The sequence below is a fragment of the Triturus cristatus genome, chromosome 1_2 (genome assembly GCF_964204655.1).
Source record: "Triturus cristatus chromosome 1_2, aTriCri1.1, whole genome shotgun sequence".
NCBI classification, from domain to species: Eukaryota; Metazoa; Chordata; class Amphibia; order Caudata; family Salamandridae; genus Triturus; species Triturus cristatus.
This window is the reverse complement of record NC_140580.1, coordinates 521,197,183-521,205,156: the sequence shown is the minus strand read 5'-3', so window position 1 is coordinate 521,205,156 and position 7,974 is coordinate 521,197,183.

Genomic DNA, 7,974 nt, shown 5'->3' with positions numbered 1-7,974 from the left:
CGCGGGTGAGGGTACGGGTCGAACTTACACTGTTGGGGTGGGGGTACGCTCCGTACGTCCGCGGGTGGGGGTACGGGTCGTGCTAACACTGTTGGCATGGGGGGTACGCTCCTTGCATACGCGGGTGGGGGTACGGGTCGTACTTACACTGTTGGGCTGGGGAGTACGCTCCTTGCATACGCGGGTGAGGGTTCGCGTCGTACTTGCACTGTTGGCATGGGGGGTACGCTCCATGCATACGCGGGTGAGGGTACGGGTCGAACTTACACTGTTGGGGTGGGGGTACGCTCCGTACGTCCGCGGGTGTGGGTACGGGTCGTGCTAACACTGTTGGCATGGGGGGTACGCTCCTTGCATACGCGGGTGGGGGTACGGGTCGTACTTACACTGTTGGGCTGGGGAGTACGCTCCTTGCATACGCGGGTGAGGGTTCGCGTCGTACTTGCACTGTTGGCATGGGGGGTACGCTCCATGCATACGCGGGTGAGGGTACGGGTCGAACTTACACTGTTGGGGTGGGGGTACGCTCCGTACGTCCGCGGGTGGGGGTACGGGTCGTGCTAACACTGTTGGCATGGGGGGTACGCTCCTTGCATACGCGGGTGGGGGTACGGGTCGTACTTACACTGTTGGGCTGGGGGGTACGCTCCTTGCATATGGGGTGGGGGTAGGGTCCGTACATATCCGTCCCCACGCTATGTGATGTTTGTGCGGCCCGTACCCAGGCCTTTGCCACGTGGGTGCGATCCGTCCCGCCATTGTTGGGGTGACGTGTGTGGGCGTGGTCCGACTCGTACCCACGCTCTTCAGGCGTGGGTACGGGACGTACCTGTCTGGTTGTGTTGCCGGTTCGCGTGGTGACGGACGTCCGTTGTGGCGGTCGCTGGCTTCTCAGGACACGCCCCCACCCCCTCGTGGTGACCAGGGCATGGGAGTCAGGTATGTCCAGGCCATGTGTGGTGTGTGACTTATGTGGTTGTTTTGTGGCCTGCCCTGGTCGTGCCACCCCCACCCCACCCCACTTTCCCCCCTCCCTTAGTTATTCTGACCTTCTGCGGCGTCTGCGTCGTAACCTGTAGAGGAGGTGTACTGCTATGAGGGCAGGGATGACTCGTAGGTTCGGGTCCATGTCTGTCCGTCGCGTACTGGTACTCCTTGCTCGCATCGTCCTGCCACGTACGGGTCCTCCTTGATCGCGTCGTCCTGTCGCGTACGGGTCCTCCTTGGTGGCGTCGTCCTGTGTGTCCGTCACGTACTGGTCCTCCTTGTTCGCGTCGTCGTCTGTCCGTCGCGTACTGGTGGTCCTTGTTCGCGTCGTCCTGATTTCCCGGCAGTTTTTGGCTGCCGCAAAATATTCACCGTGCGGGGTGACGTCGGTGCGAATCGTGATTCCTGGGTCGTGAATGGCTGGCTGCGAGCGTCCCGACGTCAGGTCGGCGCTTTCCCGGATCGCATTGGTAGGTGTTTTTTTGTTCGGTCGGGCTTTTTTACGAATCGTACGGTAATGGTGTACCCGTGCGAATCGTAATTCCTTGTTTGTGAAAATTGACGACCGGGTACGCGTCGGGCGGAGATTGTGCTCCGTCCGACGGTTCGTACCCGGTTTTTGCAGGATCGTGATCGGCACCTCTATATTTTATTTTCGATATTTTTGTACTTACCATGTTGTAGATAGGATCTCGATATTCTTGTCATCGATATTTTTGTGTCGATATTTTTGTAGGTCGATTTTCTGTCCATCGATATTCTGTCAGACATTCAAAGAGACATGTACAGCCTAGTGGACAGGCGAAGTCCTCAGGGAGAAAGTTAGAATAGCAATTCATGAGAAAGGACCTGATCAATTTGCTGTAGTGGGAATCAGTTTACATAAAACACAGTTTACAGTCACACACAAGTCTGATATCCGCTGTATTTCAGGCAGTAGTCCAATGGACCTTGGATGCCAATTCTGAGAATCATGAGCAAATAATCACATACATATTAGTCACAGTCTCCATCTAAGTTCAGTCAATAATGAGAGTTATTGAAGATTTTAAGGGTTTCATCAATTCAAAGTGTAGTAAAATGTCTTTATTCAGAATCATAAATGTATTCGTATTAGTTTCAAATAATCAATCTTTTACAAAATTGATAAAGAAATAATGGTTAATTCAATTCAAATACAATGCATTAAGTGTGCTCCATAAAAGAAGAAAATCCCTATTCTAAGAATGGGACTAAAAGGGGTCAGTCAGAGCCCATAAAGGGTTCAAGTTCGAAAGAGAGTGCGATCAAGCATAAAGCTCAGATATATTCAAAATAAAATAATCAATCAAAGGAGAACTTCCCATAAAGAGATGTTCATGAAACTCAGTAGACTCAAAGCAAAAAGGAATAAAGCAGGGGAAATGTGTAGAAGCAGTAGCAACCCATATCAATAAGATGGCAGGAAAGTTGGGGAATGGCGTGGAAAGCATGGAAAAGAGCGTAAATGGTGTGGAAAAAGTGGTGTAAAAGGTGTTATCCTATTCTAGGAACACATGCTATTATAAATCGTCAAAATCAATGTTGTAGTTTAATGTTGCATCTTCTCCTTCAATCGTCCAAATCATCTTTCAGGGTACTTCCTGGGAATGGGTTCACTCCTCTATTTCTCACACTGAAATACATTACTGCTCAGGCAATCACCTTCAAGTATCCAACTTTGTTTCAGAATCCAAATACCCATGAGGCTTCTTTATTTTAAACCTTCTTTCTCATGAATGGGACTACATTTCTATCCTTTTAATAAAGCAAATTGCATTTTAGCTAACAATGGGCTATGCAGAAATCCAAACATCTTTATTTAAGAACATTTTCTTCAAGATCTCATCCTTGAAAAACAAGACAAGTATGTTAAAAGAAAACAAATTCAATGTATTGTGCTACTTCCGTTCAGTTAATTTTTCATAATTTTACTAAATAATACATTCTAAACAGGCAATTTGAATTATTTTCCGTATAAGAAGAAACATTTTGCACAGTTATGTGCAACATTTGTTTTAATAAAACATGATCATGAAAAGGTGAAGAACTTAACAATCAAGGCATGCACCAGCACATTTTAGTCGAACCACTTTTTTAGCAATGCTGCTTTAAACGGCTTTGAGGCCTAATATGTGTAAACATGGTTAGTTACAACATTTGCAATAGTGAAATATGCTTTTGTGTTAATGTTAAATCTGCATGTTAATAGTACGAATATGTTTTTCCTATATTAATTTTGCATTTTGCTAAAAATATCTCAGCAATCTTGAAAGATCAGACCATAGCACTGCAAGTCCTTCTAAAAGACTTGGAAAGTCACATTAAGTGAAGTAATGTCAGAATTCAGGGAGTTTTTAGAGGGTCAGGAGGAATAGAAAAGTTAGGATACGTGCAGAAAGTGTTCATGGGCATTGCTTCAAGTAGACTAGTCTGAAGACGTTGAGCTTTTCAAGATTCAGCGTATATGAGAAGTAAGTATCCAGCTAAAAAGTCACCTAAACATAATAACAAGAGTATATTTGAAAGAATCATGGAAGTTGAGAGGCAGCAAAAGGACTTCAATTTTGAGGGAATCTCAATCTCCTTATGCCAAGATTTATCTTTAGTGATGCTGTAGAAAGGAGGTCTTTGAGACAGGTGATAGAATTTCTACAATCCAACGCAGTTCTGCACAGATGGTGGGGGCTTATCCTCTAGTGGTGGGATCTAATGTACTACGGAGTGTTGTTAGTCAAAGCAAAGCTTATCCTGGGAATAGCAGATGACCAGGCATCAAGGGAGGTGACCAGGGATGACAGCACCAAGAACATGGATCAGAGAACATTAAGAAACAAATGAAAGAAAGTTTCAAGAGAGAAGAAAGGGTAAAACCGACAACAGCAGGCAGCGTGAGAGAGAGATGGGCAGTCATCGATCAGGTTGGGGAAACTGAACACCTGCAGAGAGGAGGCGCTCCTGTGAAATTTAATTTATCTGAGAAGGACGACAATGAATAATGAGCCTTCAGATGGCTACAGCTACTCTCACTTATGCCTTTTGTAAAATCTATAGAGGTTGGTTGGGCAGGGGAGGCCAATGGTGGTGGAATAGCGACATAGAAGGAGATTGGGGAGTAACTCAGGTTCACCATGTTTCTTTAACCCACAAGGGTCTTGTAGGGGTTTATTCAATTATTTGCCAAAGGGAGTGGGATTTTGTTGGGCTGCGTTGCCTCAAAAGAACTACGTTAAATTTGGTGAGTGCAACATATAATTTATTCAGCTCCAGAGTCACCAACCATCCCAGAGCATTGCTGGGCTCCAACTGCCTGCAATAGAACCTTCCTTGGCACAGTATTTCTGGATGCCAGACTCGTGAGTCTGAAAGGCAGATGACAGCCTCAACAATCCACTGACATAAGTCATACCACATTTTCTCCCTTCAATAAGAAGAACAGAAACTAGTAACATACAAAGCTACATGGAAACTAAAGAAATCAACCAAATAAAAAAGCAAAAAGAAGAACAATAACATATAGATGTCCTAAAGATATTCCAAGACATAATGTGATCTTTCCACTACACAGGCCTTTTATTCTAACTTCGCCTTACGTTATTATGCTACATCAATTTGAATCCTGACATCCTTGTGTAGAGCTGGGATCCCCAGTGTTAGTGGCACTACTCTACTTCACAAGCCTGGATATTCTCCACACATCACCATCATCCAATATATATAATTGTTCTTGACTTCCTGATTCACATGCGGCCCCATGAACACTGAAGTGCCTTTCTTCACAAAACAGGTTTTCTATGAGTACTGTAACATCCATTTTCCATTGTATCTACTTGACATAGTTTTTGTTATCATACCATTGTCTATACCTCTACTGATGTTCTTTCCACGCTTCTCATATATGAAAAGGGTGAGTTGGATTTTATACAATTAGGAGTAGTATGATGCGCCCACCACATCTCATGGACCTCCGATAAAGGTGCCCTGGTGTCAAGTACTCTCTGAACACAGGATTCAACTATTTTATTCATGCGTTCAGTATGGCTGTTCTCTTGAGGTGAATACAATGCTGCTTTCAAATGTGCAGTAGAGAGATTCTTCAAGAATTCTTGAATCTCTTGAGAGGCAAACTGAACCCCATTGCCTGTGAAAAGGAGATTGGACACCCGCTCCCTGGAGTACTCCTCCTTTAGAAAATCTATCACCCCTTTTGTGTCAACGGAATCCACACATTCAGTCACCACCGATTTGAGGTGTAGTCCACTAACAATATCCCTTAGCATTAATTGGAAGGTAACAACTGAAAAGGGCCCATGAACAGCAATCCCAATTTCTTTCATGAACACATAGAAAGCTCAACAAGAGACAGCAGAACTTTTAATGCTGTCCTACATTTGTCATTTTGTGCACACAGATCACATTGTCTTCTCACTTCCTCCACCTGACTGTCTAATCCTGGCCACCATACGTCTCTATCATCCTGGCATTGGTAAGATTTCTTCCTAGGTGTCCTTCATGTGCTAGAGTGACCACTTTCTGTCTCAAACTTACAGGAGGTAAAACCCTCAGCCCTCTGAAAAGTTCCTCACTGGTCCAAATCAGTTCCTTCCTCACACTTCAGAAACCCTTCAAAACTTCTAGGAGATCTCTATATTCAGGCTATCCTCTTATTATAAATTCTTTAATATTCCTTGCTTCACCATCCTCCTTTGTCAATCTCCATTCATCCACTCTGAGAACAGTCTTACATATCCAACTGACCGAACATAGGTGAGGCATATAAACCCCCCTTCAATAGGTAAGTAAGACAATTTGCTACCTTGTTTTTAACACCAGGTAGTTGCTCCATTTCGAAATTAAATTCACTAAATTCCTCAACCCATTTTTTTAATTTTAGGAATAACCTCATAAATGTTCCTGGTGGAGAACATTTGTATCAGAAGCCTGTGGTCAGCTCTGACAACAAAAGGCAAACTCCATAAATAAAAACTTAAAATGTTTAATCTGCAACGCGAACATTAGGGCCTCCTCTCGATGACAGAGTAACACTCGTTGGCCCATATGATGGACTGTGAGGAAAAGGCTGTGATTCTTTTCTTTCCGCTAACTACCTGACATAGGACAACACCCAGTCCTTTAAGAAGGGGAGACTCTTCCATGGGAGAGGGCGCCAGGGCGGCTGACCAGTGCCTCGCTCTTCCACTAATTGCTTTGCATGTTACATCTTTTACATGAAAACAAATTATCTCATGGATCGTTTGTTTGCATGTAAAAGCTGTAATATAACCTTAGCAGCAGAAGAGGGATCCTCTGGCTGTACTGCGCATGTGACAGCCTCACACAGACACAAAACATATCTGACATGCTGCACTAGCGTCAGACGGTGCAGTATGCCAGATAATGGAGCATCAGGGCTTGACAATCATGCACCCTCTTTCCCAATCAGAAGTTGGAATAGAGTAAAAACGTCTACCTCGATACCTTCAACCCTATTCTGGCTCCTGATTGGGTGGAAGTTGGTGCACCTAGTACTGGTCCTCCGCTAGCCTAGCCTAGAACATGGAGCTGTCAGAACAAGTCAGGAATCAAAGAACATTGACGCTCATGTCGAAGAGGAGCTGGTAAGTTTTGTGTTTGTCTGAGTATGGGTTTGTATATGTGCCGGAGAGTGCATGTGTATGTATGTGTTACTGTCATTGTATGTGTGTGCACATGTTTAAATTGATGTGAGTGTGAGTTCAATTTGAAAGCCTGTGAAGTGGGTATTGAGCATGGGTGTTGGGAAGCACAGTGAATATATTTGTGCCCCATCACTTTAAAGGTTCACAAGCTGCCACTTCCTTTAAGGCTAGTGTCCTTTTTCATCACGTTTTTTTTTAAAACAGGTTGAAAATGCCTATAGTGAGTAAGCTACAAATAGTGCTTTTAAGAGATTCGAAAGCTGAAACACCCTTCCGCCCGATCAAATTTGACTGTTTTCTTAATCATAGTTATTGGTTGCACAACACTTGAGAGATTTGGGGTGAACTTGGAATAAAATTCCACTGACACAAGGAATGCCCGACCTGGTATTTATCCTGTGACCACAGTGTATTAACAATGGATTCAAACAGTTACAATTTTGGTTTGATGCCCTCTCCTGATTTTGTGTGGCTCAGATAAGAACGTACAGTATCATGGAATTGGCACTTCTCTTTCTTTAGTATCAGACCGTCCTTCACTAAACTACTCAGTACTGGTTTCAAGTTGCTGTTATGCTTGCCAAATTCTTCACAAAAACTTGTATGTCTTCTTGGAAGAGGAGTGTGTGAATCTTTGAATATAGGGCATGCGCTCCCTCCCCACACCATCACAAGGCTCCAGGGACCACATCTTACCGGGCCGATCACCTTATTTATGGGGAGAGAAGTTTAGATATTTGTTTTTGTTTTTGTGTGGAGTCTCATCAAGTACTTTCTTCATTATCTTTTGGATACAGGCCACCGCCAGTGGGAACCCCAAAGGCATCCTGATAAAATGGAAGGAGCCCAGCTGCGAAACGAAGGATATATGGTGTCTGGATTCATCATGCAGCTTAACCTGGTGGTAGGCAGGGGAGAGGTCCATGATGCCAAGCACTTTCACATCACCAAGTGCAGATTACACCTCTGATATTTTGTTCAGTGGCTGGCTATGCATCCATTTGGGTCTGTTCAGGTCTCTGAGGTAGACACACAACCTTTTTCATTTGCCACCCTCTTTCGGCTTCACCACGGCAGGCGCAAGCAATTCTGATGACTCAGTGTCCTCAATTACTACTGCCTTTAATAGTTTGTGAATTTCCTTCTTGAGGAGTTCAAACATGAGATTCTGAACTCTCCTAACTTCGTTAATACAGGAAAAAAATAATCCTTCAGAACGATTTTTTGCTTAAAATCCTGAAAGAGGCCCAGACTGTTGCTAAAAACATCAGGGAATTCCCCAGAAATATCC